The following is a 24,256-nucleotide window of genomic DNA, read 5'->3' as shown; positions in this document are numbered from 1 at the left end:
ATCCATTCAGCGCTATTAGTAGTTTCCGCAGCACTATGTAGTAATATTGTCATAAATACTCGTTTCAAATGGTTTTAATTATGAATCCATTTGGTTTCCGTTACCTATGAACTTAACTACATACACGCTTTAAACATTTGTTACTTCTGCTGCAGTAAGTATTAATTAAAAGAGCATCACGTACGTAATACCTAATTAATAACAGATAGTGTCTCAAGATTTCAGGCCATCAGCGTCAAAGCTGTTGCATATATTCCCTACTAGAGCAAATCTTTTCTTCAATGAGAATATTTTGTATCCAGTACAGACAGTAGTCCGTCTATTTTCTTGTACTCTCTACATACACCCACACAAGTCCACATCAAATGCTTCTTATATCATTTACAGTTCACAGAATCACGCAAACCTGTTAAGATTTCTTATGAGCCTGGACCTCATAAAATTGTCTGTGCCTTATTCTTCTGTCACTTAGACTTCTACTTTCACAGACCGCAATTCTTATTTTCGAAAGCACAAACAATTTGAGCAGTGAAATTTACTAATCCCTTATTTTAATATGATGTGCTACGATACGCTTAACTAAATCATTAAGTGAATAATTTAGCAATGCCATTCGGCACCCTCTTCTTCCCTTCTTTATTTCACGTGGAGTAGATCAGTCACCCAGAATCAGTATTTGTGGTAGCAATCCGCTAACAGTACGGGTTACTTGGGACGTTTATGTGAATTTAGAAGACAGCCAAAAATTTTGTACAAGAGACACAGATACATTTTTTTAATTGTACACTCATGCGCCGAAGGAAGGTAGGCGTGAAAATGGACATGAGGCACACGATATATTTACTGTCTTGCGACTCATCAACCCGTCTCACGTTTGGGTATAATACCGTACTTCGTGTCTGGTCCCTCACAGATCCTTGTCATAGCTTCCAGTCGTATTAAATGTATGATCTGTAACACGCAAAGTGTTCCAATGATGAGTGAGTCCAACACGTATACTTTCGGGGGTTTCCTTCCGTATCCATTTGAACGGAAGAACAAAGAATATTTAGGACAGGACACTGCACTGCCGTACTCATGTAGTACGTGTTAGCACAGGCTGTTCTGTTCAGTCAAACACTAAACAAAATCATAATTGTTGACACATAACAGTGCTGTGGTGAAGCAATATGTGGCATTGCAACAGGATATCTACAAGCATAAAATTGCATGTATGTATTTATATGTTCCACAGCTTCTTCTAAAGTACTCATCGATTTCAGCCATACTTTATATACATATCACATATTGGCTGGATAGACGTAACGTGGGATTAAGAACCACTTCCCATTATGGTGTGAGTAGGTTTAGAAATGGGGTGAGACAGAAGGGAAAAGAAAACAAGGAGGAGGAGATGGAGAAAGCGAGAGAGGAAGGGTAAAATGTGTACAATATGTCTCATAGCTGTATTCGGACAAAGCCGCTGGTATAAAGGTAGTATGACAAATTGTGGACAGACGTCAGCGGCGACAAAGTATTCAGGTTACGAATTAGGGCAGGGGATGTAATTGGAACCTGGAGAGAAAGAAATGTGTCATGAAGACTGTTAATGAGTAGGTTCAATAGTGATAGGATATGAGTAACTAGTATAGAAGCAATTACACCTCCCGAAGGAATAATGCGTTGAAGAAGAAGACTTAGCAACCACCCCTGATGAAAGATAAAAGAATAGTTCTACTACAATACCGTTTGCTTGGTGACAAGTGCGCTACATTATTCCTCTCCAAACAAACATGGAATATAAAAAAGAGTTTGCGACCAGTCGAGACAAGCTCGATCTTATAAACAAATTTATTATCTATCGAGATTATATGAGGAATTAGCAAATAACATCTGCTTCACCGGCTCTTTAGAACAGTAAGGCCACAAAATGAGATGATGTTAATTCTGAATTCCTGCTCTCTGGGCGTTTATCAAAGAGCGAGAAATTCCTATTTATGTTAGAGAAATGATATTCCAGAAAAGAATTACATCTTGCACAACGGAACACAGTCTAATTAATCACGATATTAGAGAAGAACAAAAAATGTTGGTCTGAATAAACAAACTTTGGCTATAGAAGAAAATGGAAAAGTTGGAACCTACAAGAATTAATAAAGATTCTCCTGGAAAGCTGCAAATTATAAAGGCCCAGGAAGAAGAGATGAAGGTAGACCACGGAAAATATGGATACACTTTTCTGCTCGATATGTGAGGAGAAGAAGAAGAAGCAGTAAGAGCTAATGGTAGCAGACACTAACTGTATGGGGTAAATCAAGAGAAGTGCAGTCACATTTCACTCGAGTGAATCAACGGTAGCCAATATTTCTGGGTACGTACTATGGTCGAAACGAGATCAAATCTCTATTACGTCATCAGTAATATCGACGTGGCTCAATCTAAAGAAAATGTACATAATATCTGTATCAGATAGCAAACTGTAGCAAGAGATATGGAATTTGGTTTCTCTGATCCCGACTTTATGGAGCTCCCTTCTTCACTTTGTTTATTGGACGACTGTAGAATTGGGTGAATTACCTTATTAGGTTGAGGCAGATCTCCTAGACGACCCGTAAATCTAATAACGTCGCTTACAGCCGCATTTAATTTTTCGACGTTACTCAAGTCGAACGATGGATTGATGACTCAAGGGTGGAGACAAACAGTAATTATGGCACACCACAGGCTCTTTCTTGACCATGGGCACCAGACAGCGAGGCACTAACTTCAAACCACGAAGTCTACAGACAGCGAACCAGGACGATGTAAGGCATATAGGCGTGTATCCCAGCAGTATACGTTAACTATGTCTCAGACAACCATTCCTCGTTACCAGGTTTGTCATCAGCAACGTAAACAGGGCAAATGCTCTTATTTAACATATTTAAGGGTGCAATCAATTTTAAGAATTGCGGTGATCGACCTTATGGTGGTGGGCATGATACTAGCGTTTCGTCACAAAAATGACATTAACTGTCTCAGTCCGCAAGTATCATCAAGCCAACTGTGTGATCTGTGTATGCAAATTCGGCACAAAATGCGCTCATAGGGAGACGCAGGATGAATGAAATTTTGGATTATAGCCTTAGAGTTGTGTTCGAGGGGAGAGGGACTCGAGGATTTCGAAATCATATGGAATTGGAAGCATCTATTTGCTAAACGTTCATGGCGTATTTATCAGAACGCTCCTTGGGATTATGAACAGAGATGATTTGACTGAATGAACTGGCGCTTACCAATGTATGCAAGTTGTTCCAGCTGATACCGCGACTACACTGTCCAATGGACAACTACAACACTTGTTCTACTGCAACATAGATGCTACAACTATACAAAAACACATGATGAATTACGTTTGGCACGAAAATATTATTAACAAACTAATAACGAATTACACATAAGAAAGCAATTCTCTAACCGGCAGAACAGAACACGTTCTTGGGGAGGCACCAAAACTAAGGAAACGAAATATAACAGAACAACAACTGATAGAAAATAGAATGTACTTAGAGAGAAATGGCTCCGCTAATATTACGGGTATTAACTGGTTAACGAAAGGTAGAATTAAAAAGTTTGGAGCAGCTGCAAACTTTGACATACTACTACAGAAAAGTATGTGATGAGTCTAGAATATTCGCATTTATTAGAAAGATAATATCCCATATGAGTCGTAGTACAAAAAATGAACCACCTACACTTTCAGGTGTATGCGCGCTTGAGGAAGAAGAGGGTGGCAGAAGTTCCGTCTGTATTCGAAATATTTCCCTGCCAATGTACCCCAGAATCCGCCAGTTGCATCGGGGATGGAGAGAAAAGTGTGGACTGTACGCTGAAGGACGTCTGTGCAGAAGTAAGTGAATATCAGTAGTACCACGTAAATTAAATACAAAGAAACTATAAGAGAGGACGTGAACCAAGAATGAGGAAATAAAGTTCAAATTGTATCCTATGTTCATTCAATAACTTTGTTGGATAATTTTCGTTTGTAGATGAAGGACTAAAAAAAGAAATGCATCCAGTAAGACTATCGTGCATTGCTTTACAACACCCTAACGTAAATGTAATATGAAACGCGGTCGTAGTACTCGGGCACTAAGCTTCCCCTGTAAAATAGCTGGGTTTCGGACAGTATCCCCGTTTGACACGTAATACAATTCTTCGGAGCTCGACATTCACCAAATGGTAAACGAGCGTTAACAGTTAATTAAGTCCTCCGCGGTCTCGCAAGGGATTTCGACGTGATGAATCAACGTCCACCACTCAAGATACGTCCGTAGGTAGTGTTAGTTTGAGTTCCTGTGCATAAGACTAAGCACTACCATACACTCGTATAAATATATGCCGTCGTTAAGGAAAAAAGGCACGAAATCGAAGTTTGTGTACAGTAATCTGAGGAAGTAATATGAATTCAGTGTGTAAAAATGTTCACGTTACCAGAGTGACGTAACGTAGAATACGGTTCCAATGTCTGTGACGCTTACCAAGACATCGTGCTGGAGGAGGTTAAGGAAATTGAAAAATAGTGGGTAAGAAGATAAGTCACCGCAACACACCATACGGAGGAGTTGGAGAGACTGTTATACAAAATATAACAACGCTGTCGTAGAGTGCCCTTGTAATCTTCCAGAATCGGACTTTAGTTGGTTGGGCGCCCTCAAAAACGTGAATTCACGTGATAATGCGGACAATAAGCTCAGAGAAATTACTGTGCGAATAGGGAGAATCATTAAAATAAGTTTCAAATTTTCGTTAGTAAAGTCCCTCACTGGCAATTCGCTGCCTATTTCAGAATGTAGTTGCACTTCAAATTTATTTGGTGTAGTTTCGTAACTACTAAACAAGAAAAACTCATCACAAACTACACATACGAAGCATACCATACACAGTTCACAGCGTTTTTAGATCGTAAGTTTCCAGACTGTTCGTCATGATTTTATCCTGTCACACCCTGTCGGCAATAAGCTGATTCTTCTATTCTAAGCTTCGCATATCTTCACAGTTTAACGTCTAAAGTTCCTGGATGCCTTAGCAGGAGTCGTGCCAAACTACAACAAATTCTACTAATTGTGGTCCATAAAAGTATTTTATTTCTATTCACGCTTGTACCTCTCATTTCTCTATTCGGTAACTTAACATTTAGCTCAGCTGAATAGCATCGCGCACAAATTCTTTATAAGCTACACTTATGTGCTACTTATTTAATTAATAATCTGTTTCATTATTATAGGTCAGATATCTAAGCTTTTATACACGCAAGGTCCATGACGTCTTGCCTGAATTAGTGATGGTAAAAACGAATCTCCCACAGGTTCGTGTATTTGGGCGCTTCAAGGTGCAAAACGTGGCAGAAGAAATTCCACCGTTTGATGCCAAAGACCGCAAGCTGCCTGGACAAGCTCGCAACCGTAGGAAGAGACGACAGAAGAAACACGAGGAGCCCGTTTATGTAAGTCAATATCATTACTGCCGTGTAAAATAAGCAGTTTGTATCTCAGATGCACTGCGGATTCAGCTACACTGCCAGATAATATCAGTGACAAACGCTCAAGTACCGTAGTTTCTTTCAGGACACGTGAGACTCCAATTGACACTCATATGTACATGAATAATAAAGTGAGGGATTCATTCTATTGCAGATCAGTAACACTACAAACAACTTTGTACAAAACCTAAAGATAAATCCAAGGTCACACACAAAGATATAGCCGTGGGAAGGAAAGATTAGCCATAAACAAGGAAGACGAAGAACAACGAACGTAGTGAGACGTGACCCTCGTATACAGTAATTGGTGAATATTGGTCAGCGCACTGTATGTGCAATGCTCTGCTTCTTCTATTCTAACCTGCCCACATCTTCATAATTGCAACACACATTAAAGGAACTGCATTTTAAGTTCATTGTATCCTATGGTTAAGGCTTGTTTACTTTATATGTAATCTATTTAATAATGCTGAGTCAGGTGTCTAAAGATAACAAAGTTTTAGATATAAGCCAATCTAGCTGAGTCAGTGACGATAATCTGAAACCTCCCACAGGTCGACTTTAGTTGGGACTTCGGCGAGGAAGAGGGGGCTACAGATATTACACGTTCTGTGGACCACACTTGCGGAATATGTGCTGAACCTGAAATTTTCGCGATGGAACCAAAGATAGACTTGCAGGATGCGCAGCAGGAGGGCCGTACTGAGGTAAGTCAGTATCATTACTACCATGAATAGCTAGCATGAAGAAACGGCCAATTACACCTCGACAGCATGAATTGCAGAATCACCCACTCTGAGAGTTTTCTTTTTTTTTAAAAATCTCTTTCGCTCCAGATATGACTTCATACTATAAAATGGAGTCGACTGTCATATTTACATGAAGGACCATACAAGAGGTTCACTTTATTACAATCCAGTAATCCTGATATCCATTGGTTACAAGACGTTAGAGTAAACTTACGATCGAACGCAATAACACTACAGAGGTAGAGTAAGCTTAAGTTGTAAAATTGCCATGAGGTCGGATTATCACTAGCGTGACACATGTCAGACTAACAGGACTTGAGTTGCACTGAATATAGAAGACAGTCTTCGTGATTTACAATTGACCGAACTCTACTGCTGGCCTTCAGTCCTTCGCAGCCGTAGATTGAGGTAAACGCGTAAGATTAGTGCCTGACGATCAGCCTGTGATGAAGGCGTAAACATGGAGTACGATTTCGATTTGTGACTGACATCGTTTGTCTCATTATTAACATGACTACGACGAGAACAGTGTTTAACGATTTACGGAAATATGGAAAACTGAATACCAGTGGCAAAAGTGAAATTAACAGTGTGCATACTGATTGCAAATCCTTTGTCTTAACCAGCTCTCCAAGTTCCACTTTCTCGCCGAAATATATCTTTGTTTAGCTTCTTTCAGAAAGATGTAATAATTTACTCAAACATACGACTGCACCAAATTTTGAGATTAATAATGGTGTTGTTGATGATAATACATTGGTTATCTGATATCCCAGGGAAGTCAACATCTTACTTAATGAGGCTGTCTGGAACAGATGCGGTGTGGCTAAAAATGCTCCTCCCTCTTACCAGCCAACGATTTGACTGAAGAGAGTGGCACGTATAAATGTACACAATATAATTCCAGGTGATGACACAGTGGTATTGCTAGGTGAACACGTATGACCACTGGATGAGTACTAAAGCGTGATATAAATGGAAACAGAAAACTATTATTAAAAGAGAACAGTTGATAAGAAATAAATTACTCCACAGTGTAAATACTCATAATGCATTTCGAAGTAATTCTGTTTCGATGGAGGTAAAGCATAAGAGGTGAGCCGAATTACTGAATATCAATTAGAAAGAGGAACTATATATCTAGCGAGAAGCGTATGTAAAGATTTTGGGGTGAATAGAAAAATACAGCATTAACAACTTCATAGCAATCATACAAGTTCGGGTTCTATGACACAACGGCGTGAAAAGCGTGTGAACCTGTTATAAGGGATTAAACACTTTTATTCCAAAGAGTAATTAATTATCTGCACAACTGATAAATATACTATTACTAACTCCCAACGATATAACCATTATTGTACATATTATATAACTTTATCACATGATTCAGAGTAGTAATAAATAAGGGGATGAGCAATATCTGGAACAATTTCTCTTGTTTGCAGTTGGTTGCGTACTGTACTATAAATCCGGTGCAAGTCTGTATGTACTTTATTTTTAAACAGTAAAGGAAAACCATCACAAACATTGAATACCAAACCAATCAAAGACGATGCCTCATGTTTTTAGATCATCATTTTCTTATCTGGTTTCTTTCTTCTGCATAGTACAATCGTTTTGTATCGCCGTGTGCACCAAATACTCCATGGGAAATAACCTGTTTCTAATATGCCAACTTCAGCATATCTTAATAATTTTTACTTTCAAATACCCGATTAACTATTTCTCGTTGCCTCACCAGTAGTGACGTCTACCTAGCTATAATTCTGATGAGTGTGCCTCATAAAAACGTTCCCACGCCTTTACATTTATGGACCTCTCAGTTCTCTACCATGTGTGAAACCTTACTTTTTAACAGACATCTGTAGCATGCTTCTTCAGTTTTATTATAAGCTACACATAGGGATACTTACTTAATATATAATATATTTAAGATAATTATGTCATTGTGTAACGTTCTTTATGTGTTAGACACATGCCTTTGTAGCTGAGTCAGTGATGGTAAAGTGAAACCACCCACAGGTCCGTGTCACTGGGCGCTTCAGTGTGACGGTTGTGCCGGAGGAAACTCAGCCGATACAGGACGACGCTTCTGAAGTGCATGTGGAAACTGAGATTACTGCCAAGAAACCAGAGATGGAATTCGTTGATCCACCACACGAGGATCCCTCTCAGGTAGGTTATTATTATCAGAGCAATGAAGTACTAGTAGGAATAAACGGTCACTCTCTTTGGAGCGAAGGAAAGGCAGTTACACCTCAGACTGTCTCTATTGCTGAACCAGCCACTCTACCGGACTTTAATTTTCACGAACCTCTCACAATCTGAACATCTACCATGACTGTAAAATGTAAACGACTGTCTTGTTGTCAAGAAGGACTAAATTAAGGATTCACTACATTACAAACCAATTATACGCTCTAAGACAAACACGACGCACCATGAATGGGACAGAAATCGGTATACGTGATGTACGCGAGCAGGCAGTAAAATAATAACAATTTCCTAAAAATTGGATAATTCATTCAAGTGGAAAACCTTAAAAAATTGAGCAAGTCAATAATGCGTTGGTATACCTCTGGACTATTTGCAAGCGATTTTTGGCCTTGGGACTGACTGACATGCTTTTTGGATGTCCTCCTTCAGGATAAAGTGTCCAGTTGGTGCGTTATTGCGTCATAATTTGTCATCCGTTCTGAAGTCCATGGCCTTCATACTTCGGACGTTCTCAATTGGATATAAATCCGATGCCTTCGCTGGTCGAATTTGGGAATGGCAAGTACGAAAACAATAAGAAAAAGCTATGGCCCTGTGCGGAAGAACACAATCTTGGTGAAATTTAAACCGAGGATGCCTTCATACGAAGGTCAATAAAACAGGGTGTATATTATTTTCGACATATCACAGTGGTGTAGGGGTGAAACGGATGACGACCAAAGGAGACTTCCTACAAAAGAAAATGTTACACTCAGCATTATTTCCGGTTGTCGGGCCGCACATCGGGAGACTATCAGGTTGGTATCTCACCGCTGTCTGGTGCGCACCCAGATACATTTTAGGATTGGAATCTCATAGACAGGAGTAGAATTGTCTTGTGTAAAATGTCCATCTTTGCACAGAACGCCGATGACTTGTAGAGACCCTGCTCAAGAGGTATCTGACCGTCGCCTTACACTCTTACAAAGTGCGTTGATGATAATCTACGCAACGCTTCGTTGTTACCAATGGTACGCTATCCAGGGTTCATACGCTGAAGCGCCAAAGAAACTCGTATAGGCATGCGCATGCAAATACCGAGATACGTAAACAGGCAGAACACGGCGCAAGTGTTGGCAATGCCTATATAAGGCAAAAAGTGTGTGGCGAGTTGTTTGATCCGTTACTGCTACTACAATGGCAGTTGATCAAGATTTAAGTGAGCACGTACTCGCTTTATAGCCGGAGCACGAGCGATGGGACACAGCATCACAGACATAGCGATGAAGTGGGGATTTTCCGGTACGAAAGCTTTACGAGTGTATCGTGAATATCAGGAATCTGGTAAAACATGAAATCTCCGACATCATTGCTGCTGGAAAAGGTTCCTGCAAGAACGGAAGCAACGACGACTGAGGAGAATCTTTCAACGTGACAGAAGTGCTACCCTTCCGCAAATAGCTGCAGATTTCAATGCTGGGCGATCAACGAGTGTCAACGTGCGTACCATTCAACGAAACATCATCGACATAGGCTTTTGGAGCCGAAGGATCATTCGTGTACCCTTGATAGATTACACGGCAGAAAGGTTTACGCCTCGCCTAGGCCCGTCAACAACGACATTTGATTGTTGATGACTGGAAACAAGTTGCCTGGTCGGAGGAGTCTCGTTTCAAATTGTATCGAGAGAACGGACTTGTACGGGTGTGGAGAGAACCTCACGAATCCATGGATTCTGGATGTCAGCAGGAGACTGTTCAAATTGGTGGAGACTCTGCAATGGTGCGATTTGTGTGTAGTTGGAGTGATATGGAACCCTTGATACATCTATATACGAATCTGACAGGTGAATATACGTAAACATCTTGTCTCATCACCTGCGTCCATTCATGTCCATTTCGCATTCCAACGGACTTGGGTTATTCACGCAGGACAGTGCGATACCCCACACTTGCTACAGAGTCTGTCTTGTCTATTACAGAAATGTAAGACTTCGCCGAAGAATCCGACTCCACCACAGCTAAACTATTCTACTAGTGGCAAGGAACGTTAAGTACCTCTTGCTTCCATGAGGTTGCGTCATTACGCATTTGGTAGCAAGAAGAGAGGATAGTAGGAGCCTGCTCCGAGACCGCAGTAGCACACGGTCGTCAGCTCAATTACACACTAAACAGAGGTATTACTCATAAGACGTGTCACTGTCAAAGAGAAATATTTCGATGCACTCACGTGTGTAAGCAACATAATGAAACCTTTTAGAAGAACTGGATCGCAGTGTAGCGTATCCTGGTGTAATGGGGTATATAACAAGGAGCTAGAACTGTCCACGAATAAGCATGTTATGAATCAGAATGCCACAGGGAGTGCAGTCATACTAGTACAGCTCTCCAACAATTCATACCGACGAGAATGCGACGTGAAGTTTAACACCGATGGCAAAACCGACAGACTTGACATCAGTTTAGTTGTCTTGCCAACAAAGACTTTGGTTCCATCCAAAGTTATATGTGAGAGTGAGTCGGATGACAGACGGAAGATTCATTGATATTTTTATAACCAATCTTGATACTAATACTTTTGCATAAAATCTCCCAAGAAACTTCAGTTTATCTTATCTCAGATTTGACCTCTGTGACACACTGATAATTCACTGAATGTTACACAAAAGGAGATGGGTAACGTATCATGTTGCCATGCGATATGACAGTAAGAAGTGAAAATAAAGAAGTTAAAGGAAAATAGGATAATGATCTTTTGTTGAATGTTAAAGTGTTAATGGAGCTACTGTTCGTGGGGTTTTAGAACAGCGCATATATTAGTCACGTTCAATCGCCACTGCGAGCAAAATATAGTGGACAGAATTTCTTTAGTGTAAGAGTGTGTCTATTTAGTCTCATCCACTGTTTGTTATGAATATCAGGGAACTATTAGAAAATCAATCCGTGGAACAGCCGTTGGTCCTTTGGTCTCCTGCCTGAAGGATGTCGTCATGCGGCTCGCCACACTACCCTCTCCTGTGAGAACATCTTCGTTTCTTCGTAACTATGACAAGCTACATTCATTTGAGTCCACCTATTGTGCTGAAGACTTAATCTACCAGCACAGTTTTACATCCCCTCCCCCCTGTATGTCCACACTCACAATTTCTTTTTTTACCTCTCTGATGATCCCTGAGGTTTCATGAAGCATACTAAATGGATCCAACACTTTATTCACTATTTGTCATAAATTTACCCCCCCCCCCCCCCTTCCTTCTAGTTCTACTGAGTTCAGCCATGTAAGCCACGCACTCCCTCCATTTAATCTTCAGCACTCTCCTGAATATCTCATTTCAAAACAGGTTATTCTTTTCCGCCCTGAAATGTTTACCTTCAGCGTTTCATTAATCTATAACCCCATACTACGGACAAAATCCTTGAGAAAAGACCACCTGACATCAAAATTTATATTCTTTGTTAACAGATTTTTGCTATTGGTCTTCTCCATTGTACATCTTCTGTATTTCAGCATCCGTTTGCTGGTTTGTCTCCATTTGGTCCTACGCTTCTCTCAGTATTTCATCTCTGAAAACCAGCCATTCGCCTTCTTTTGCAATACTTCCTTCTTTTCAGGTGGTGGATGCCTGACGTGCCCTTTGAAGAAAAAGACACCGAAGAGTTTTTAACTAATTTAGTTCGGATTTCCTTCATTTCTTACCTTTCTGCTAATTCTTCCACTTCTACGAGGGCTATCCACAAAGTACATTACGTTTTGGAATTAAAAATAGATAAAGTATTGGATTTTTTTATTATATACAAATGAAAGCCACACTTAAATACTACTTTTCTACATAGTTGCCATTTAAATTAAGGCACTTATCGAAGCGATGGACGCGAGCTTGGAAATTCCTTCGTCGTAAAATTCGGCCGCCTGCGCCTTCAACCACGTGGTTACCTCTTCTTGAAGCTGTGGGTCGTCATCGAATCGCTGCATAGCTAACCAAATCTTCATTGCCGGGAATAAGTGGAAGTCGCTCGGTGCCAGGTTGGGACTGTACGGCGGATGAGGAAACAACTCCCACTTAAAAGATTCGAGAACTTCACGAGTGGCATTTACCGTGTGGGCCCGGGAGTTGTCGTGAATCAGCAAGATCTTTGAGCCCAACTTTCCCCTGCGCTTGTTTTCTATTGCTCTTCTGTGGTTGTGCAGAGTTTGGCTATACCTATGAGAGTTTACTGTAGTGCCTTTTACTGTAGTGCCTCTTTCCAGGATATCCACAAAAATCACACCTTTTCTGTCCCAGAAGACGTTACCAAGTGGTTGGAGCCGTAGGCGTTGGAATTTTACGACGAAGCAATTTCCAAGCTCGCCCATCGCTACGATAAGTGCCTCAGAAAGTAGTATTTAAGTGTGGTTTTCATCTGTATATAATAAAAAAATTTACAATACTTTATTTATTTTTAATTCCAAAACGTTATGTACATAGTGGATAGCCATCCTATATGCAGTTAAATTCTGGTTCCTAAATATCGGTCTTATCACACACAACCTATCTGATGCAGTCTAATACCTCCAGGTCTCTGGAAGATATACATTCTCATTTAACGTTTTTAACCCAAATTCAACTGATTTCTGTGCAAACATTAACCAGGGGACTTCCTCTTTAATTATAGTTCCAGTTGCTCTACTTTTTTTCCTTCTTATGCTTTTCCTACAGATGAATTCCTGCCTTTCACCAAAATTACATTGTAGCCTCTTTTGATGCAATGGATAATTTCTTTAACTCAACCCTCGTTATTTCCGTCTCTTAATTATCCACAGAGCTAGAAGTCTGTTGTACTAACATAATGTAGGTGTGGGATTCGTGATTATCTGGATACCATATGACGTTCACTAAGTTTTTCTGTCGCATTCCTATTTTCTAACTCATAATTAGATCATCTACTGAAAAATTTCCCTTGCTTTCAGCTTTTGAACTTATTCATACGGCAAAACACACCCACTAACCAACTTAACTCACTCGAGCAGGAATACATGTATCAGGACCAGTGCCTAATCAGGACGCAAGTGATGACTTCATCTTGCCTCGCTGGGGTAATGAGCCTCGTTTCAGCCAGGCAGTGAGCTTCATCAGCCATACCCAGCTCGTCCTCCTCTCAGTGACATGGGACTCAACAGTGAGGCAGCGGCATACAGTGGCATGCTACGATGTGTAGACGCAGGCAGTGTGTGGTCATTCTTGGCTGCTACGACCATAATTTAATTGCATCAGAATCCCTCTTGCCCTGATCTTTAGCATAAAATCACATATTTCCATATTTGGTTTACACTGTATTGGGTGTCCTGAATGGGATGAAGTCACTTTGTGCAGAATACGTGAATGATTAGCTGTGCACGGAGGGAATGGGGAACTTTGAACCATTCATAAGAGCTGAAATCACGTAATGCTTATAACTGACACGTAGTTCTTCATCGAGTAGCAGTACACCAACGAGCTGCGCAATTCCCAGTTAGAAGACTGCTTGGAAGGAGTTGAGCTATCCCTTCTAGATTAACATCATCAACATCAGAAACGAGAATTCCATAACACTAACATCGCCCACATCAGACCGATCTACGAAGAAGGACTTACACTGACAGGACAACTTAACTGACAATGAAACACAAAATTATTTCAGTGTTTCGCTAGTTACAGCTTCTTTGGCAATAGGATGATCTTCAGGGGTATCACATTGTACTACATGCGATAACTGAAGACTACTGTTTTTAACCAATTATTTTTCTTCCATTTTTTAAAAAGATATAAGATGTGCCGCCTCCATTGAAGGCTGGACTGGTTGTTACGTCTCAGTACCACTTTAGCGCTTGTCGGACTTTATTAGGACATTGGTCTCCAGTCCTATATCACGGCTTTATTGCAATACTATCTTGTCAGAACTTGAAAGCTTCTGTCATTGCTTGTGAAACTCTTACGTAGTGCGTTATTTTGGACTGGACTGTTTGTGTATATTTCCAATGTCGTGATTGATCGAAGATTTTCAACTTCTTACAGCAGGTTACTGCTACTCTGTTCAGTCGGCTCATGACTGTATTAAGCTCACTGTGCATCTCCCTGGTTCTAGTGGAACAGGGTTCTTTTGAAATGAGTCTCAACCATCTTTAAGAGGTTTTTTTTATATTTGACTGGCGTACTGTGCCGCAAATGCTTCCGTATTTCATGGTCTTTATCATTAGTGCGTTATAATGTCTTATTTTTGTATTGATGTTCACGTTTCCGCTTCCCAGTGATGTATTTAGGCACGAATTAGTCCAATGATCTTCTCTTTGTTCGCTTGAATGTGCGACTTGAATGTGAATTCATTGTCTAGTGATACCTGGTTGGTCCACGGTATCCGTGTATTACTGATTCGCATTTGGACCATCTGGACTGGTCTTCTTCTGGTGAACACGACTGAGAGATTTTGATCCGCACTTGGACGTATGATGCTACATTTTGTCCACTGTTTTGTGACAATTAGCTGCCTCTGAGGGCGTCATCTCACTGCATTCACTCTGTCACAAAACCATTTACTAAATACCTCAGATTTCATGTTTAAAAATTGTAACGATTTTGAGATGCCATGTATAAGTGTTTTATTTACTAGCTATTACCTATTGTGAATATTACTCAATCTTACCATTCTTTGTTGCACCACATAAGAAATGATGAGAATGGCGGACCTTATTTAGTCTTTGTTGGTTTCGGTGTCTGGATATAATTTACTGTTATTATTTTGTTACGTAAGATATTGGTTATGAATGTTTTGTCGCCACTAGGAGAATCATGTTTTCTGCCTAGGTGGAGCCTGCTGACAAGCATGGAGATTCGGAGGAGGGGGCAGCCGAGGGTCCCAGCAGCCTTGATGCAGGGGCTGCTTGTAAACACTCAAGATTCAATTAATTTGTTCTATCAGTTTTCGTTTGTTCTTTTTTTTCGTTCGAGTTATTATTTTTGTTTCCGTTTCTTCGTTTTGTTTTGTTCAAACTATTATTTGTTCCATTTTCTTAGTTTGTGTTGCGTTCAAGTTATTGTTTGATCAGTTTTGATGTTTCATTAACACTCTTTGGATCAACTATAAAAAAATAAATCTTTTGTTTTTCGTCAGCTGTTGCCTCGTTTTTTAAGTGTGTTACTGTAAACTGATAGTTCTTAAATAGACTTTCTACAAAGTTCTGTTATGCAGACCTTACTAACAAGCAACAATAGACGCTACACGTTTCGAAAAGTTGCCTAAGTTAGCAATAATAAATAAAATAGCCTCTGGCTTCAGGGATGGCTCTTAAACTCTTATCCTTTTCGGATTTGATAGTCTCATCTTCAGGCACACCTTAAATACACAACTAATCAATGTTAGGCATTTTTCTTTCACAATCACAGTTGGCTGTCAACCGAAATGTGAGCATGCAAGCCCCATGTCGAAAGGACCACACACTATGACACCTCATTTCTGGGCCATGTGAATGGTGTTGCGTGCATAGATCTAGGGCACTTCTCATTCGATTGACAGCTAGTTGTGATCCTGAAAAACAGTAATCAGGGAAACAATCTTCAACATCAATTCGATGGATAGGGAATAGCAGTTCCAAAATCGATCATGTAAGGGAAAAAAATGTATAACAGTATTGCTGCACCACAGGAAACGTTATATGTAACTGCTTATCATAAGCAGCTGCATTCCCACCATACCATACGATGTGTATTCAAGATAAGGGTCAATTCTAGTGTACGATTCCACACAACAGATTTGAGCAATGACGTCATACCTAAGACACAGAAGCTACATAGACGCAATCTCTGAAAGCGACTGATTCTTATTCTTAAACAAATGAATGTAGCGTACGATAAAGTTACACATTTCACGATATTAATTACTTAGCCACAAATTCTAACGACAAGAATTAAACGTAACTAAAATAAATAAGGTTAAAAAATAGGAATATACATGTCTAAAATAAATGATTATCGTAATTTATGCGAGTAAGAAAAGTACAGAGAGCGTTTACTTCTAATGCAGTACAGCGCATGGCGAATCAGCGTTAACTTTCAACACAAACTGTTAAATGGACGCAACTAATGAAATTTGACAAAAAGTAGGGTCCAACAAATACTGAAATCGATAATTGGAACTGACCTAGATAGGTTAATTCTAGTTATCGATTCTAACCATTCCAAGGTTCGTTATTTAGATCGTTTTAATAATAATTGTTTATACTGCATTGTTACAGGAATTCTGCATATGGTATTACAATCTTGATTACCATGAAAAAGAGAAAAATTTTGGAGCTGTACCTACATTACTTATCACTTTTTGTAGTAGTTCTGCGATCAATAAGAAATCCTACAAAAACATAGTCCACCAATTTACTGAAAAAACGTCCAAAATTATGAACCTTTGAAAACCTGGAATCGGCAAGGAGAACTGACCTCCTATGTAGGCCAGTCGATCATTCATTAATTATAACGTTTTTTCAACACCTGTGTGTAATAAAAGTGGGATGATATGATTTCTGCGTTTGTGATTTCCCCCTGAGCTGCTGCAAAATGGCACTAATATTGGTGACTAGAATTTATCTATAATGAAGGTCAGTTCTAGTTACCTAGTGCAGTTTCTGTTATACACCGCTGTAGTCTTAGAGAGCAATTACAAATGTAGTAATTTTATTACTTTTCACTATATAAAACCGCAAAAATAATTTACGTGTGAATTGGAAAACTGCAACTGGTATTACTTACTGAGATTACTTCTAATTATTGACGCCAATATTCTTTGCTTTATGTAGATATTCGTTTGTCATATACTGGCTTTTCTTTTAGAAATTAGTGTTTCGGTTACTCCACGTTTTGTACCACTCTTTCGTATTTGTTGTGATTCGTTTCATTTTCCCGTTTCCCTGATACATTCCAGTTTCCACTAAAAAAAAAAAACTTTCCTGCGTCTTTCCCATTAGCTTCAAAAATTAATATAAATTTAACGCTTTTTGTAACAGTATGACTTCACCATGTGCATTACTCTAATTGTTCTCTGTGCTGTTCTAGTTGCATAAATTACGATAATAATTCTTAACACAAACGAAAACTTGATTTTAATTCTTGTTCTTAGTTTTTTTCGCTATCTTCAGTTCGTTTTGATCTAATTCATGACTAAGTAAATAACTGTGTGAATGTGTTTGTATGCTACGTTTGCTTTCTTTCATTGATTGATTTCAAGTAGCGTCTTTGCCTTAGGCATGACTTCATTGCTCATAGCCGACGACTGGAATCGGACACAAGAACTTATCCCAAGATGATCTAATCTACTTGAAACCTCATATAGTGCCTTAGATAGGCAGCCATATACCTCCACCTGTGGCACATATTTGTGCTTAGTTTACAACAGCATATTCACTTCAGAATTACACACTTCATATAACGCTGAGGAGCTCAGTTTCATTTTGTAGTTCTTAACCTTGGTTAGATGAGTGTGCGTAACGACATGTAGCCGGCTATTGTAGCAGAGTATTACTAATAATTACGGACAATAACATGGACTGGAGACTTGTACACACTTTCGAACAAATTTTTTGGGGGTATAAACGGACCATACGTTTGGACAAAACATTAATAAAAGTTTGTGAAGAACTGCTGTAATCTCCCTTCTCCGACGAAACTTATTTCCAGCTAGCAGATGTATGCATTTCTGTAGTCTGTGCATTCTATACCGATATAAAACTACGTCTTCAGTCTGATGATTGAGAGAATGGTAACATATTTCTTGTGATGCTCCTTACGCCTCCCTTGAGTATCTTTCTAGTTTGTTTAGGATCGTTGTCATTCAATATGTGTACTACTTTCTAACCCCCAACCTCCGTTGATAAAAGGACACCCAAGTTGAGGAAAGGCAGTTAGAACAAGTTAAACTGTCAATAACAGGCAGCCTGCCACGGAAATTGTTTGTCTCGCATTATTTTCGGGTACGGATAGCTGTAAGATTCAGGTTGCATGTATGCTTAAAACATATGCGTTAATGCAAAGGTGCCACTTTTATTCCATATAGAAATTTAAAGTTTTGGTTTTTTGCTTTCGATTTGATTGATTGTACCGTTTTTCTCCAAGTTAATTCCCAAACTGTGACTTTATCTTCTTTATGCCGCCATTGATGTCGCTGTGATACAGAACTGGGTAATTTTGAACCACAAAATGATTTCACCTCTGTTAAACCCGGATGAGTACGCCAGCTGTACTGATCCCATTTTGTTAATAATTTAAAATTACACTGATGTCGTTTACGTACACCCATTCTATTATCTTCACCCTACAGGTACAGCAACCATTGAATGCAATCAGAAATCGACGAAGTAGGAGTTCCGGAATTTCCGTCGCTTGTCATTGACAGCATCTAACAACTGGCAAACCAATAGGGGCTTACAGGGAAAATCAGTGACCAACACCTATTCGGCAGGCATGTCTCGTTCAAACTGCGTCAGAACATACGAATGGACGACAGCGGAATGCAAAGTTCACAGAATTTTCTCTGTCACTGAAATAAAAATACAAGAAGAAATGCGGAGAACAACTATACGAAGCAATCTCTCAACTGTTGTTTCATTGTTAGACTAATGACACATCTCCCTTTCGCTACCGAAAGTACAAGGAATACATGCAGTAAATGTAAAATACATTTACACACCAACACATTTCTCATGTGATTCTTATTCATGAGAAAAATCAGATTACTACGCAGACGAGAACATGGACGACACATTTAGGTGTTATAAGATATGCTTTCCACTTCTAACTCCCCCATACAGGAAAAATACATGATGCTAGGTAAGAAATTGCAAGCAGTCACTACTTTCTGACTACCTGCCAGTGGTTGAAAGCCTGATATAATTTACAGTAATTATATGTGGTGGAAGAATCATTCGGATATTCAGGATGAATGCCTTAGTTGGGAAACCTAACGAATGACAAACTCTTCTGAGAGCTCATAATGTCTAACTAATCTCAATAACGATGTAAAAGTACAAATATGGGACGGAAACTGTCTCTATCGCTCACCAAATGTTAAAGACCTGCCTAAGACGAAAAAAGCAGCATGTGAGTCATATCAGGAGACTATAAGGTCATTTCATGGCGGCTGCAGTGTAACACGTGTTAAGTTCGGCTCGCGAAATTTAGTCGAATTCGAAGGTGTTCTCGCAGGTGGTGTTGTCTAGTACAAGTGGAAATCGTGTAAACAACAGTGCTCTGTGTAGTAGGGCTATTTTTTTTTCTGTGCTCCGCCAATATCTGCGAGAAAATGGTAAACAGAAGAATCAACAGCAGCGTGTCCAGCAACGGGGAAGCAGCAGGTGCGGCGGGCCTGCTCCTGGCGGAAGGTGCGGCCGCGGCTCCCGGTATAGCGGAGCTGGTTCGCTCTGAGGTAAACGCTGCGCTTCGCGATAAAAACAATCTCGATCTGATAGCAGGCACCATATCAGATACTGTAACGGCAGCAGTATTGGCCAAAATGCGTGAACCTGTTGAGGCCAATACTGCCGAAATTACAGCACTAAAAAAGTCTGTGTCTGAATACGAGAAAAAGGCACGAGAGTTGGAAGTGAAACTATCTGCCGCCACAGACGAGCTAGAACAGTACCAAAGGCGAAATAGTCTACGACTGTTTGGAGTAGCAGAAACTAAAGAAGAAGACACGGACAACCTGCTTATACAGGTTGCGCGTGAAAAATTAGGCGTCGAAGTGACCAAGGCAGACATTGACAGGAGCCACCGGGTGGGACGAAAACTACCAGGTGCTACCAAACCTCGTCCAATAATCATTAAATTTGTGTCGTACCGAAAAAGGGCGGAGAGCTTTACCCAGAAGAAGAAGTTAGCAAGGACAGGGATTACAATAAGGGAAGATCTGACACACGAGCGGCTAAAGATTTTAAACAGTGCCATATCCCATTTCGGTCTTCAGAATGTGTGGACTCAGGATGGCAGAGTAATCATTAAGACAGCAGCTGGAAAGAAGACAGTCACAAACATGACAGAACTAAATAGTATTAAGTGAACCTACTCGAGCCAAAAGTCAAACTTAACACCATTTGCAAATTTTAACAGTCCTATACTCAGATATACTCTTGTAATTGTATTAACTTTTTAATTATTTGTATCTTCAACTAATTGTTCTTGTAACTGTATTAACTTTTTAATTATTTGTACCTTCAACTAATTGTTTTTCTAACTGTATTAACTTTTTACTATTTTTTTGTGTCTTTAGCTGTAGCCATTGCTTAGTTTTAGTTACTGCTAATACTTTTTTCATTTTCTCAGTTTATTCTCTTCCATTCTGTAATAGTTCTATTGCAATTATTAGTCTCTCCTTTAGTTCATTAGTCAACCATCTCTTCGGTTTAAATTGTTCATAACAAAAATCACTATCAGTATCACTTTAGCAAGTTTCAATTTAATTCTAGCTTCCTACGATACTCTATTAAATATTAAGCTTACTTCTCTCTGCTGCCAGCATCGGCCTCTTAAATCACTCCTCTTTCCCTTATTTCCACCCTAAGCTGTTTCAAATACTCTAATTACGTTTTTCCTCTTACGACATAGGATACTCAGTGACACACAGCTGTCACCATTTTGGTCATATTCTCCCTGCACCGAATACCACTAATCCATTTTCTATACTCTTTCAGTTTTCGCGGAGTCACAAACAGGGCGCGCAAAATCTCGGACACCCCTGTAATATGTCACTTGGCGGAAACACCGGTCAGTGCCCCTCGCGGCAGGTAGTGCCTAACAAAGGGACAAACCAGTCTGCCACCCTACTCCAGGCTGCTCAGCGGAACGCGTCCGAGGTTTTAGCAGCTCACTGCAACATTCAGTCTTTACCTGCGCATTACGAAGAACTTAGCCTCCTCTTCCACCAACTAAACTACCACGTAATCCTCTTATCCGAAACGTGGTTGAAACCACACATATCCTCTGCATCTATTCATCTCCCAGGGTACACATTTCTTAGGGCAGACAGATCAAAAAAGCGAGGTGGCGGGGTCGGCGCATATATACGAACAGATCTTAAAGCGAAAGTCTTATGTACGTCAAATCCTGCTGAAGAAAAAGAGGCTGAATTCATGTTCATTGAAATAAATATACAAAGTCGGAAATTCTTGACTGGCGTCGTGTACAAGCCGCCAAAAATAAGCTCAATGAGTTCCTTCCAGTCGGAATTACATTCACTTCAGTGTCAATACGAACATGTCATCGTAATGGGTGACTTGAACATAGACCTGCTAAGAGACACTCCCTCCGCAATAAACCTAAGAAGATTGTTTAGTTGCAATAGCATGAACATTCTTCCATTACAACCTACACACCATACGGCGCACAGTCATACTCTTATAGACGTGATCGCAACGAAACAGACTGACAAAGTAAGAGATGTTGGTCAATCGTCGGCCCCTGGCCTCTCAGCACATGATGTAATATTCCTGGCCTACTCTGTGCAGCCCCCAAGGATCAAATCGCGTTACATAACTTGTAGGAACATGAAACGTATTGACCTTGACGCTCTAACAGCCGATTGCTCAGAAATCTCATGGCATCAAATAATCAGAGAACCTACAATCGACGGCAAAATTAATGAACTTGGTGATAAACTCACTGAAGTCTATGACAAACATGCACCTGTGCGCACAGTCCGTGTAAGAAAATCTCCTGCTCCATGGCTGACAGCTGAATTACGTCAAATGATGACTAATAGGGATGCTGCCCACAGGCGTTTCAAGGCAGATCCGAAACCCGAACGTTTTGAAGAATATAGAAAGCTACGGAACAGAGTGAAACAATGCATTCGCAATGCCAAAATCAGGCACGCTCGCTCCCTTGTATGCAGCGATCTGACACCCACGACTCTATGGAAGAATCTCCGTAGCTTGGGGGTCGGAAAGGCAAAATCGGAAACTACTTTTCATGTGTCAGCTAACGAATTAAATGAATTCTTCTCTCCACCTCTGAATACCAGCACGGCTGATAATTACCGTCCACAAGAATCCCCAAACAGGATAACTAACAACGATACCTTCCATCTAAAATATGTAACAACAAATACGGCAAGAAAAGCAATAATGAGAATCTCTTCTGATGCAATAGGCAACGACAGTATCGGTATAGCCATGATTAAGAATGTTGCCGATATCTTAGTACCTGTCTTAACTGACATATTTAATTTTTCCCTCGTGAACGGAATATACCCTACTGCATGGAAAAGAAGCATAATTCGACCCATCCCTAAGGTCGAAAACCCGCAACTGCCTAGTGATTACCGACCAATTAGCATACTGCCTGCTGTTTCCAAAGCACTGGAATATATTGTTCATGACCAAATCACTGAACACTTGCATGAATTCAGTCTATATGACAAATTTCAATCCGGTTTCCGTAAACATCACAGCACAAACACTGCTCCAATTAAAGTAACTGATGACCTGAAATATGCCATCGACAACCGAAAGGCAATAATATTGACGCTACTGGACTTCAGCAAAGCTTTTGACACTGTTAACTTTGACATATTACTCAGAAAAATGCAACAGCTTAATTTCTCTGATAGTGCAATGAGATGGTTTGAAAGCTACTTAAAAGACAGACAGCAATGTGTTGTCTGCGCAAATGAAAAATCTTCCTGGAAACATGTTTCTTCGGGAGTGCCACAAGGATCAGTCTTAGGACCACTTTTGTTTTCTTTATATGTCAACGATATTTCGTCGGTTTTGTCCTCCTGTAAACATCATTTCTATGCCGACGACCTCCAGCTCTACCTAAGCGTCAGACCTGAAGACGTAGACACTGCAATCGCTCTGATGAATGATGATCTGTCTTCAGTAGTGACATGGGCGAAAAATCTGGGGCTTAAATTAAATGCAAAAAAGACGCAAGTAATCTTAATAGCCCATCAGAAATTAATAAGTTCAGACTTCCGCGAACGGCTACCTCCTATTCTGCTCGAAGGTACTCCAATACCATATCAGAAAACAGTGAAGAACTTGGGTGTAACTCTGGACGAGCATCTCAACTGGGCGGAGAATACAGTCGCAGTGTGCCGAAAGACGTCTGCTTGTCTCTATGCTCTCAAAAAGTTTCGGAACATATTCCCACAGGACTTGAAACGCCAGCTCGTGCAAGCACTCGTTCTACCGAACCTCCTCTATTGTGATGTGATTCAACAAGGCATGAGTAGTGAAAACAAAAGACGGCTAGAGCTAACCATGAATGCCTGTGTGCGTTACACCTGCAACATTCGCCGATATGATCATGTTAGTGCTTCATACTCCGAGCTAGGGTGGCTGCGGCCGGACAAACTGCGTGACTACCACACTCTATGTCTACTTCACCGACTCCTCATCGCGCAAGCACCCCAGTACCTAGCTTCAGAGATTAAAAACCTGTCATGCCATCATAATCGAAACACGAGGTCACTCTTATCTGGTATCCTAACTGTGCCCACTCACAAAACAAAAACTTTTGCAAACTCCTTCTCAGTTGCCGCTGTCCGCCTCTGGAACAAACTGCCCCTTACCTTGAGGAAAATTCAATCTCCTGTGGCTTTTAAGAAGAAGTTGAAGCATTTCCTACTATCATCCGCATAAAATTCTCCACAAAATTAATGTGCAAGGCCAATCCTCTCATCTGTCAAATAGCAAAGCTAGCGTCTCGTATCTTGCTGCTGAGATGCCTTCCTCTTCATCTATCTCTATTAGCCATGCAGTCTCCTTTTCCTTTATATTTTCCTTAATTATGTTTCATTATGTCTCTCTATTCTTC

This window comes from Schistocerca gregaria, chromosome 6, assembly GCF_023897955.1.
Source record: "Schistocerca gregaria isolate iqSchGreg1 chromosome 6, iqSchGreg1.2, whole genome shotgun sequence".
NCBI lineage: Eukaryota > Metazoa > Arthropoda > Insecta > Orthoptera > Acrididae > Schistocerca > Schistocerca gregaria.
Note: the sequence above shows the minus strand (reverse complement) of the source record.